Source organism: Lepidothrix coronata, unplaced genomic scaffold, assembly GCF_001604755.1.
Source record: "Lepidothrix coronata isolate B3197 unplaced genomic scaffold, Lepidothrix_coronata-1.0 Scaffold96, whole genome shotgun sequence".
In the NCBI taxonomy this organism is placed as follows: Eukaryota; Metazoa; Chordata; class Aves; order Passeriformes; family Pipridae; genus Lepidothrix; species Lepidothrix coronata.
The window spans coordinates 605,008-618,039 of record NW_016690276.1 but is presented as its reverse complement, the minus strand read 5'-3'; the positions used below and the strand labels follow the sequence as shown (position 1 = coordinate 618,039).

General features: G+C 39.5%; 1 long non-coding RNA gene across 1 annotated transcript; it reads right to left on the bottom strand.

Moving 5' to 3' along the window:
- Positions 1 to 2,914: 2,914 nt before the first annotated feature.
- LOC108500884 lies at positions 2,915 to 11,220 on the bottom strand. The gene is made up of 3 exons (XR_001876049.1): positions 10,992 to 11,220; positions 9,353 to 9,487; positions 2,915 to 3,016 (listed from the first exon to the last, which is right to left on the bottom strand). It is a non-coding gene; the product is annotated as an uncharacterized LOC108500884 (long non-coding RNA).
- Between the last annotated feature and the right edge of the window lie 1,812 nt (positions 11,221 to 13,032).

Here is a 13,032-nt window from a genome sequence, read left to right as displayed (position 1 = left end):
GTTGTCCTTTATGTGCCATGTGATTACACTCTAGATGATCTGCCCCACAACCTTGCTGAGCGCAAAGATCAGGTTGACAGGTCTGTAGAGTTCCCTGGATCCTCCTCCCAGCCCTTCTTGTGGATGGGCATCCCATTGGCCAACGCCTAGTTATCTGGGACCTCCCCTGTTATCCAGGACTAGTGACTAATGATGGAGAACAGCTTAGCAAGTTCTTCTGCCAGCTCCCTTTATCATTGTAGGATGAATCCCATCCTGTCACATAGACTTGTGAGCATTAAGTGGCTCAGAAGGTCACTAACTACTTCTTCCTGGATTACAGAGGGTCCATTCTGCTCCCATCCCTTTCTACTAGTTCAGGAGGCCAGTTGTCCTGAGGATAACTGGTCTTAATGTTGAAGACTGAGGGAAAGAAGGGGTTAGGTATCTCAGACTTTTCTTTGTCTTTGGTGACTGTATTCCCCCTCACATCCAATAAAGAATGGAGGTTTTCCTTGCCCCTCCTTTTGCTATTAATGTATTTATAGAAACACTTTTTTTGTCCTTAACAGAAGTGGCCAGATTAAGTTCTAACTGAGCTTTCACCTCTCTCACCTTCTTTCTGCATGACCTAATGATATCCTTAAACGCTTCCTGAGTTGCCTGCCCCTTTTCCCAAAGGTGGTACGCACTCATTTTTTCCCCTGAGTTCCTGCAAAATCTCCTTGTTCGGCCAGGCCAGTCATCTTCCCCAGTGCCTTATCTTTTGGCACATAGAGACAGCCTGCTCCTGTGCCTTCAAGATTCCTTTCTTGAAGTATGTCCATCCTTCCTGGACCCCTTTGTTTTTAAGGGCTGTTTCCCAAGGGACTTTCTGAGTCAGGGTCCTGCATAGCCCAAAATCTGCCCTCCAGAAGTCCAGGGTAAAAGTTTTGTTGACACCCCTCCTTACTTCACCGACTACTGAAAACTCCAGGATTTACTGGAGGTTGTGTCCAAGATGGCCTCTGACCACCACATCTCCCACTAGCCCTTCTCCGTTTGTAAACAGGTAGTCTAGTGGGACGCCAGCCCTGGTTTGCTCACTTACCAGCTGCAACAGAAAGTTATCTTCCACACACTCCAGGAATCTCCTAGACTGCCTCCTCTCCACTGTGTTGAGTTTCCAGCAGACATTCTACAGGTTAAAGTCTCCCATAAGAGCAAGGGCTGAAAACTGTGAAACATCAGCCAGCCACTTATAGAATAATTCATTCATCTCTTCTTCCTGGTCGAGGCATCTGTAACAGACTCCAAAGAAACTCTTTTAAGAGCCGACTTTTCAGTGTAACAGGCACCTTCACCCCATCTGCCTCCAGGCAGCATTGCCTGAGATGCAGCTGAGGCTCTATCTTCTCCCTTTTCTAGTTTCTTTCAGCACCTCTCACTTGAGACTTCCCTGATCCTGTTTTGGTCTAACAGGAACATAACATGGTGAATAGAGCAGCACCATGCAGAATTGTACAATCTCAATTTTAGCCATGTACCAGCTTGTTTTTATTTCATTTAAGAGGCCTCACTGGAGGCACGACAGTTTCATTACCATTGTAGTACTTTACAAACAATACATCAACCAAAGGATTAACTACATAAACATCCTGTTAAACTTGCTGTCATTATTTCATTGTGATCTGATGATAACTCCATAAGTTATTGCTAATACTAATTCTGTCTTGACAGATTTGGCACATATAACGATTTCTACAGTCCCTTCCCAGCATAGGCATTTTCCTGCTTCTTGATCTCCACTGCTTTTGTGTTACTTGAAGAGCCTCCTGCTTTCTCCAGAGAATTTTATAACTCTTTTATCCAATCTCACAGCTGCTCAGCATCCACCTAACTGACATGGCCACCTCTGGAAAGGAAATGTAAGGATGAGTTGATAAAATATTCTTCTGGACATGGTATTTCTCAGTAATGTCATACATGAAAAGACTGCAGGTAATGTGCCTCTCAGGAAGAACTGAAAAGAAGAATTAAAGTCAAAGAAGAGTTGAAAGCATCTCTTTTTTTTTTTCCATTGTGGAGAAAAAATTACAGCCACTCATCTGGTTTACTAGTTGTCTCATTAAAAGGTTTACTACACTCAAGACTCTGAATATGCAGAATTGTTTTTTGGTTTATAAAATGTAATTATTCTAAAGCATTTTTGTTTAAAAGACGTAACTTGGCACCCTTAACAACCAGGGTGTCAGCAAACTGATAATTTTAACTTCACAAATGCTGCTACAAAAATGTTTTCCAAAAAACTTTTGCCTTCAAGGTAGGAGAAGCATGGACACAGGCGACTTAGCCTGGGGTTTAGATTTAGTTTCCAAAACTATGTTTTTTTGGATGCTAATACTGAGAGGTAAATTTCATTATTAACTGAGGTTAAAAAAGGCTCTGCTAAACCTTCAGTGGTTTGGGGAAAAGGGTATTTGGTAGATTTTAGAGAAAAATATAAAAGCAGAACTTCTGAGTGTGAGCATCCTAGCTAGTGCATATCCTTCAGATTTTATAGAAAGCAAAGTATTCCCAGAAAGACACCAATAGTTTCCATGAGTTTCTGGAATCTATGAGTTTGCCAAGCAGATTTATTTTGTACCCTTCAAAGAATAAAGTTAAGTTTGATTAAGAGCAAAGAAGTATCCATACATATATTTCTGATGTTAACTATATCAAACATTGGTTAAACCTTTAGAGTATTACTACTGCAGTAAAAGCCACATTTCTTAAAACATGCTAGCATACATTAGCTAACATTTACACGACACTTCAAACTCTCAGGGTTCTTGCTTAGTACAGAGAGCAAGAAAAGTCTGTTAAAAAAGCTAGTGTTGTTTCTGTTTCTAAGGTCTAGCATGGAATGGTATTACGTTCACAAAATTATATTCACCTACTGCTTTGCACTCACCCATAGCTCAAAACATGAATACAAAGCAGCATGACTCAGCTAGATATAACGGGTCTGTGATGATTCCACTGGGCTGTGAAGAACTGTTGAAATTTGATTAACCTGTGAAAGGGGAAAAGACAATGAGTTATGGAGATAGCACTTGCTTCTCTCATAGTAAAGTGTCTACCACATTATGATCTTAAAATAGTGCTACTATTTGGGAGAGACATTTCACAGAAGAATTGACACCTTACACACCCTTCAAAAACCATAGCTAGCCAGCTGACAGATATCCTCCCTTAGCAAATGGGCTGCTGAGACAGTTCACATCCCAGGGTTAGTGCAACATTCTTGTTCTCCAGTGGCAAAATCCCATTCAGCCTCACTTTAAAACCTGCTGGCAAATGAAGGATAAATCACTCTAAGTTTAACACATCTAAAATTGTATTAGCATGCTAGAAATTATTTAAATGGACTTATTTTTGCAGCCATACTTGATTGTATGAGTATTTTTCCCCTTTGACCTGCCTGCTTAAGAACTCTCTTAAACTGTCTTCCAAAACATATTCTCAGATATTTTCTATGCTTAATCTCTTGCTTGTTTTCACATTTCCTACTCTGGTCAAAAATTTAAAACATTTATTTCTGCTTCCTACTTTTAACTTAGAAAGTCAGCAATGCTATGAAAAAAACCCCAGTATGATATTGCAGAGATGTATTAATATTACTCAACATTCAAAGGTTTGCTAAACCCAAGAACTCATCAAAGACTTCTTCAGTGTATTACACAGAACTAACCAAGAGCTCCCTACTTTCCAGGGAAGCACAGATTTTATGGGAAATTTACTGTATTAGACTAGACTATTCAAAACAAACAAACAAAACAATATAATTTCATTTCAGCTTGGCTTGTACAGAAATTAGTGTATTTCATTTTGCTGAACTGACTGATATGACTCACTTCCTGGCAGTTAACAAAATAGAAAACTACTTTTCCCTTTGCCCCAGAAGGAATATGTTGACTCCTGTTCTCATCCAGGGTTGATATTACAACTATCTCCCTGGTTGAACTGCTGTGGAGTCATAGAAGAGAAGGTGATTAACTAGAAAATTATTTTGGTAAGGGAAGAATATCTGTAAGATTTTTTTTTTTTTTCAGAAGGATGCTTTTTCCCTCAGCCACCCCTGCAAAACACTGAAAACGGGAAAATCTGGATAAGTTACGAAGTGCCTTGGGAGAAGTCATGTGCATTTTACAAAGTCTGAAGCGTGCAAATATCTCTTGACATGGAAAATATACCTCTACATTGGTAAATTCTTGGCTTTTAAGAACTTTGATTCCCTGGAAAAATCTTTGAAACAAGAGCATTTCATATCAGCAAAGCTCTTCATGCAAATACCAGACTTCCTTGTTCAGGAGCAATTCCAAATCCTGCTTAGCTCTCATAATAGTCCCCTTCCATCTGAGAGACTTCTGTAGCATGTATCAGATGAGTGTAGTTATTACTCTCCTAGAAATTCTTCTATTAACACTATCTGCTTATACTTCAAGGTAAAGAACATTTCTTCACCCAGGTCACTACTCAATGATACAACTGCAGTTTTCTGGAGCGGAGATATATTGGTCTATAAATCAAAGAAACCTTTTAAAGACATTTCTCGACTACATTCTGATTGTGCAAACACAAATCCATGGGGAACCAAATGGATACAAAACATCTCCCTGGCAGAGAAGCCTTGCCCTCTTAAATTCATCTTTCCAAGGTTGCCTGTTCCATGGAAAGCACCATAAAGAAAACAAAACCAAATCACACCACAGAGCAAAAGCAGCTAGGCATCTTGAATTTCTTTGGAAATGCTGTTCATTGAAATGATTTCAAACCAAAGAAATTTGTGACTCTACTGATGTTAATATTTCTTCAAAGTACCCTCATGTGTTTACCCATAAGGAGACAATGGATTCATCATTCCAACTCAGCAAAGAACTTTTTCTGTGATCAAAAGGTAAAGCACCCATGAAAGTTTTTTGCAGTCCCTTTTTTCTGATATAAATCTGAAAACACCAAAACAACCACATCACTATTGCACTGATGACCCTTAAGACTGAGCTGTCGCTCGAATACCACTAAGTAAAACCTGTCAAAATGTGCTATGACCACTAAACTAAAACTAATGACTTCACCAGCAGCCCCTGGCCTCTAACAAGCAGAAAATAACATTGATCTTAATCAGATCAGACACCAGATTCACTCAACTCTATCTCAAAGTCTATTTGATTTCATGCTTCATTATAAAATCAATTAATTGCTTCATTGCCTAGTCATTTTATATGTTTCTTATGAGACATATTGTGTTGATATTCAAAAGATAGCAGGCACAGATATTTTGTATTAGCCACACACAGTAAGAGTAGGAAAGAGCATTGTTTTTAAAAGATGCAGCATATATAAAACCAATGCCATGAACGAGTTCACCAGACCATGCAAAGCAGCGAGATCAATTGTACCGGCCAGGGGGTCTTTCCTGAGTGCCTAAAAGCCCTGCTTTCACAGGGGCTTCACAAACTGTGACAAGGAGGCAAGCCCTATTCACAAATCTGTCCTCAGCAGCACCTTTTGCCAGTGCACAAGCACTGCCCAGCAGAAGAGCTCAATCTCCTCAGATCCGAAAGCTGAAACATTTTCAGTGCAGTGAGGCATTTTAGAAGCTGAAACTATACATGAAACACCAAGGTAATCAGCACAGACATGCTGAACATGTGGAAAATTTAAGTCAAAATGAGGCTCTTTTGTGGCTTTGCAATATTAATTTCATTTTCCACGCAACTTGTAAATTTGAGTGGATGTTTATGGAAAATGGGATCGTGCACTCAAGCATGAGTTTCCAAATTAAGTTGATTTTTAAGGAAGTTATTTATAGTTTATTCTATCAAGCTTTTCAATTACATCTAGATTTTGTAGAGCACTTAACCATGATGCATTTCAGTTCATGATGCAGTTTCAAGAATATATAACTAGAAACATTCCTTTCAGACAAATGGGATTCCAATATTAGCAATAAGAGAAGGAATTTGTTAAGATTCAACCCTACAAAAAGTATGTGTATATCTTTTCTACTGCAGATAGTATTTGCAATAGATGTGGGCTGGAAAACTGTTTTTCTGGTTTTTATATTAACTTTTGTCCCAGTTTCCATGCACATATTCCGAAGAGTACTTTGCTTTAGCTTTCCTGAAGAAGTGCTCCTATAACAAATGCTTGATTTTTTACCTTGGATTTAATTATGTGTGGTTTTATCCATTATTCCTTATGCTTATTCATTGATAATCTGTCATGTTCTCTTCTTCTGTCATTTACAAATATTCTTTGGAAGTGACATAATGACATTAACCCTGGCCTACTTTTGAGGTGTCAATAATTTATAGAAGCCTGTTTTGCAGTGCTTCTGAAACCATTCCTTATTTGTATCAAAGCTGTACAAGTTGCAGTCAGAGCTGAGTTTCACCCAGCACTATCCTGCTTTTGACACTGACCACCACTAATTCTTTCAAAGGATATTCATCAGGACTTACAAAAGGCAGATATGCAATAGCTTGCTGCCCATAGCATGATTTTTTGCCCTATTAATTAGGAAGAGATTTAGGTCTTCTCCCACGTTGTTATTTCATTTAATCAACATGATGGCAGCTTTTCAGGTTGAATAATCTGTAAAAGCATATACTATTTTCTGGAGTCCCAAAGCCCTGAGTGTGTAGCAGGTCATGTCCAGTCATCCTGGGACACCTGCAAAGGCGGCCCACTTCCTTTCTCAGGCAGAACATCTGCTGCCAGTCAGTCTGACCAGCACCACGGATCTAGCTTCAGTTTGGTGAGAACCCTGCTGGCAATGCAGGGGAATGACTGGAACTACAAGTTAATGGCTGGCTTTCAATAAGCCGAGTAATAGTTACCCAGAAGCAAAGTATGCCGGGGGAAATATTAATCTCAAAACAGCTTATAGTATCTTATATTTTAGGTGTTCATCTGTCTTTTACACAGAAGCAGCCAAAGTCCACAGCGCTTCACATTCTCCCTGATAGGTCCATGTCTGTTGGTCAGAGTCTAATTTCTATCCATTCCTGGAAAGTGATCCCGACATAAATGTTATAGTGCTTGAAGCTTCTTCAAGCTACTACTCTGTCTTCCTGTCCCAGCACAAAGCCCCAACAGCTGCATTTAGCTTCACTGCTTAACTGTTGAGAAATTGCCTTAATCAAATCTGTCTGATTAATGAAAACCCCAAATGTGTAAGTTGAGGTCACCATGTCTTGTGGCAGATATGCCCCTCTCAGTGGGATGAGCACACTGCAATGCTTGATTGCTGCTAGCCTGCCTTCAGAGGACACCTTGAATCAGCTCTCATACAGCTGCTGTTCTGACTCTCCAAGGGCCTGATATATTTGGCATGTTGACTAGAGCCTTACTTACCATGTAGGAGTGGTATGTCAGGAGTGGGAAGCAGAAGAACTTCCATGACACAAGTGTTGGAAATGCCAGCTGGGAAGCATTGGAAAACAGGGTCTGAAGAAATTAGTCTTACTCTGAACACTTGAGGCTAGATAAGCCAATTCCTTAGCTTCTGGAAGATGAAAACAATTATTCTTCTGGAATGAGGATAAGTAAACACTTGAACTCACCAAATTACTGATAGTTTCCATTGACTTGGGAGGGATTTGTTAATTTTTAAGTTTAAACTACGTGCTACTTGAAGACATTTTTATTTGAATATCAATTTCCATTATTTCTCTGAGGCGTAGAGGACTAATACAGCTTGATTACTTATTCAGCAGTCTTCGCTCTCTTTGCTTGACAGATACTTATCTCTAGGAATTAATACTTCTTCTGGTGAATCAATTTACAGCAGCACTTTCATAAACTTTCATAAGTTAGTCTGATTATATCCAGTTCTCATAAGCTAAGAATCACATTTCCTCATGTATGTCATCCATAATAACACACAAAACTTTGTTTCCAGGGTTCTGCCTTCACTATTTCAGAATCAAAGAGTGATTCAGGACTCTCTAAATAACCCTCCCATCCTGTGACTAGGAAGAGAGTCACCAATTTCAAACTGAGAAGAAGAGACCACTTTCAGGACAGTGCTCCAGTCAGGAAGAGAAGAAAAAATAGCTGCAGTGAGAAAATGTCACTGGTTTTAACATCCACGATCTGTCTTCTCTACTCAGTTTATTAAAAATTAACATCACCATTTGGCACTGCAAGGATGTGCTGTAGGAATAAGTGGGTTTAAGTCTAAAAATCATGAACAGGGCAGGTTGTTCTCACATTTCTGTTATATAGTGTTCAGAAGTCTTTTGCTTAGTGTGAAGAGCTCATACCAAGTGCTATAGAAACTTAGATTGTGCAATACCTTCCTGGAATAAATCATAAATTTGTATAATTTACATAAGTATTACAACTTTGCCCAGATGATAGCACAAGTCCAGAGTTTAAAGCTCTTGCTTCTGGTGAGTGTACCTTCACCAGCTCCAGTACACTTTTTTTTTACTGTAAAGGTGGTAAAATAGAGAAAAGTGTTGCCCAGAGAGGTTGTGGAGATATTAAAAACCCAACTGGACATTGTCCTAAGCAACTGGCTCTTGCTGCCCCCACTTAAGCAAGGGGGGCTTGACTAGATCTCAAGAGGTTCCTTCCAACCTAAACTACTCTTAAGACCATAATCTGCACCAGCAACACAAAAGAGTTATTTTATTACTGACTGCTACCTTCTTGCACATGTAGCATCATTTTTTGGATCGTCTGTAGTTTTAACTGGGCTACAAGTAACTGCAAATAGATCCTATCGATTACCCTCTAGTTGGGTATAATGTGAAGAAATGAGGTCAAAGATAGCTTCAGCAATGGAACAAACACGTCATCGGCTTTAGTGGTCAGCTAAAGTGAGTGCAATCAAAGTCATACAAAGGGCAAATCCTCTTTCCAGCAATTTGCTGTACTAAAAGGGATAACCCTTGCCTTGCCTGTGATTACTTTCAGAATTCCTAAGTCTCTGCTTAGGAGTAAAAGGGTCTAGGTAAAACAAAGCTAGTGAGAAAGGTTGGGTTTTCACTAAACTTTGAGAATGCAGCTAAAACTTCTTACCTTTATTTTTCCCCCGAAGAACGCAAATGCATTTTTGAGCCACTGAGTAACTAAATCAACAATGTACTTCTGCAAGTAACAAAATTCTACCTTGCTTTCAAACATGCACATAAAGGTACTCCTAGATAAACTCTTACTGTACTTTCTTTCCAGAGCACTGTGCTGTGTCTCATGTAGGGTCCTCAAGGCCCTTACCACTTCTGCTTTCTATCAGAATGTAACTGATCCATCTCAGGTTGGAAATAGAAATGTGACTCTTCAGCTTCTCCTGGGGATAGAAACCTCCACAGACAACTCAGAAAAGAGGGATCTTTACCTCACTAGCTAGAGTTCATCATCTGTGACTCTAGTAATTTCCTTTCTCATCAGAACAATCCTCGATCATGGTAAGAGATCAGCGGTACAAGGCATAGCCAGACAACACTGTTCCTCTTGTTTTTACAGCAATTTCCTGGAATGAATTTATATCTTTAATTTCAGTTACTTTAACTCAACAGCTGTCAAAAGCTTGCAAAATACTATATATCAAGAACACAAAGATACCTTTATTTCTTTAATACTGTGCTAAACAAGTCAGAAGAACTCTCCAATACTTTTGCTGCTTCTTTAGAGGAAAAACAGAAGTGTATTACTGAAAGCCTGTATAAAAGCAGAGTTTGGCTAAAAGAAAACTAAAAGAGACTTGTAAGTTTACTGACATCTTAATGAAAGCGGAAATTTCCAAGCAGAAAGTGCTCAGCAGGGAGCATTTTTATATGGACAAAAAGACATACATAGTGCAGTGAACCACATTCTGTAATGTTTCCTGCACGTATCCTGCAGTGATGAGCAGACAGCGTTCACGGCTTCAGGACACTACACTTTTCACACTCAGCACAGAAGGAAGTGTTGCAGCATCATCTCATGTTGGGGAACACAGAAAACAGGGGAAGAGGATAAGGGGAAAATCTCATCTGAAAAGAGAGAGCAGTACCTGAGCAAGTGCTCACTCTCTCTCGGGCATACACCAAGCCTGCAAGCCTGCTTGCACACAGGCCAGGATTGTTTTTCAATTGTCTCAGCTCTCACTTAGCTTCGACTGTAGACTGTGACTCTCTGACTCCAGCCACTGACTGTGACTGTCACAACTCCATGAGGTGGGGTCTTCTGCCCTATCTGAGCTACTGCTCAGATTGCTTCACAATGGGAAAGAAGGAGCTCTTGCTATTTGTAGATCAGCTGGGACACTGAGATGGATGTGAGGCAAGGTTGCCTTGGGTAACTTCTAACAAACTCAGGAGACTACTTGGATAAGCAAAAACTCCCTGATCACTCATTTAGACAGCTCAGAAGACTGGTAAAGAGGTGAGAAAGCTGCCTGCAGGCAAGCTGTCGGACTAACAGCATGACATTTAGGGTTGGACCAGTACCTCTGCTTTATCTTTAGCTATGAAAATAGCCTGGTTCAGACCTACATCTGACATTCAACCCCACCCTAACAACACCGCCAGCCCCATGGGCCACTCCTCCTCTCTTCCTGCTGCTCTGTGAATCAGTGGAAACAAAGGGAGTACTGTCTGGATGGGAGAGTCACGACTTCCAGAAAAGCTGAGCAACAGAAAAGAATACAGATACATTATTTTGTCTCCATTTATCTCTTCTCAGTTTCTTACTGCGCTTCTGCAGAAGTGCAGTGATTATTTAACATTTAGTGGGCAGAGGTGAGTCTCTATAGCTTGTGGGCTGCTGTATATTCACAATTTTGATGATTAGTATAAAATAGTATGTAAAACCTTGTGCCATGTAGTAAGACATCGCTACATAGGTCAGAACACCACAAGAATTTGCAGGTAAGAAATAACCTTAGTTATTGAAACAGTAAAATAAAAAACCATAATGGAGACAAGGACAACTTACACAGGTATTTAACACTCTTGGAAAAAAATATCTATTTTTGCCAAGAAAAATACACTTACCAATAGAGACAATGTTGCAAAAGCCTTAAGATTACAGTAAATATTTTGGATAAGGATCAAAATACTTGTAGTTGAAGCAATTTATGTTTTCCTGCAATTTTATGAGGGTAGACAGAACAGTCCAAAATATGTTCAAATAAACTATTTTACATCACCATCCAAGTATTTTTCCTTCCTGCAGTAGAAAATGATGAAAATATCAAAGTTTACAACACTACAGAGCTTGGTCTTTTCAGATGATGCACTTGCAAATTTTTCATTTGTTTCGTTTTTAATTCTGTTAACTAAGGACTTTCAAACACCACTTGCACACAAACCCAGAACTATATCTGGTGAAATGCAAGTCATGCAAAACCTGTGCAGCAAGCATGAAAAGTGAATTACTCTGCAAATACCACTGCAGTTTGTCACCAAGAATTTTTGTATTTTAAAACTAACAATGAAAAAAAGTGCTATAAATTTAAGGACAAAATATGTGTAATAACCCTTTACAGTCCTCACAGTCAGTATTTGCTGGATACACGAAGTCAGTTATAGGGCAGCATCTGTCAAAAACAGGAGGCTCTTCTAATTATCGCTTCTTAAACATCTGCAGTTTATGGAAAAAAAAGGAGAAGAATGAATAATTGAAGAACACTCACCATTTGAAAGTCTTAATATTTCTCAGAGATTGTTATGATATTCTGTACCTCCTGAAAAGAACACTGGAAGGAGGAGGGATGGCAGAAATAAGCATTTTCATAATACCATGATTGAAGGAGGACCAAGAATTCAAAACCAAAAATCTCTTAGGAAAAACTCACCAAACAGGAATATTAATCATTTCAGACTTCTGGAAGGGAAGCAGGTGGAATGTGGAACATATTTGGGTTTTGGCAAGGCAATAAAAATACTGATACTGACCTTGAAAAGCTCATCTCTGGAAAGCTGAAGGCATTTTGTGCTATTTTCTGTTATCCTGAGGAGAAAAGGAAAAATTCAGGAATCTTGACAGAGTAAGCTCTGGTCTTCATATGAATTAAAGCTCAAATCACTGAAGTTGATGAATAACTTTACATGGATAGAAAACAGTAATTGAATTTGTTTTACATAAGTTCATTTTACCCCAAAGTGACTTCTTGCAGCTGTGTCACTTTGCTCAGTGCCATCTCTGCCCCTTTGTAACTGTGCCATTATGAGCAAATATCTCTGGTTACTTACTGCTGATGTACACATCTTGTCTACACAATAATACTTCCAAATATCTCCCCAGAGCTAAAATGGGCTTATTACCAGAAAAGATAGTATTTCTTCCATATTATCTCTACAGAACCAGTGCAAAGAGAAAGCATTTGAAGTTTTGCTCTGCTCTTTCATAATGACCACTATGTCTGGTTTTCATAGTGGGAACACAGAGTACAACTGCTGCTGGGAACTGCATTTGGACCCCGATCATCCTTTCATGCACCATGCTGGCATGGCTTTTTTATGCTCTCTGGCATCTGAGTAAAAGTGCAAACACCCCTCTGTTCTCCAGAGCTGCAAGAGGAGAGTCTGAAGCCAAAGGCAACCCTGTCACTCTCCTGCAGAGCTTTTCCCAACTGATTCTCAGTATAATCATGCCTGGTAATTGCTAATTTTTAATTATCTTTGCAGTTTACACCTGTCTAATATCAAACAATTGCTAGCTCCCTTCCCCTTCTGCTGCTATTTAAGCCACTACACAAAAGACACTGCTTTAATATTTAACCTCTGGGCCTACAACAACTACAGAGAAGCACAAGACAGAGATGAAGCAGTAAAATATTTGTAACTAGCTTTAGAAATGTCCTCCAGGTCTCTGCACCTAGCTCTGTGCTTCTTTGCATTCTATGGACAAATTAGCACTGTAGCTGCCTACCACACACAGTTACCTGCGACTTTGCACTCAGAGCTTCAAGCCACCAGAAGCAATTACCCTTGAAGGTGTGCCTGTAGGTCTTAACACAGCATTCACCCAAAAAAGGATGTGAGGGAAAGGCTGGGAGGCCAAGTGATTGCACCAAGGGGTGGGGCAGTACAC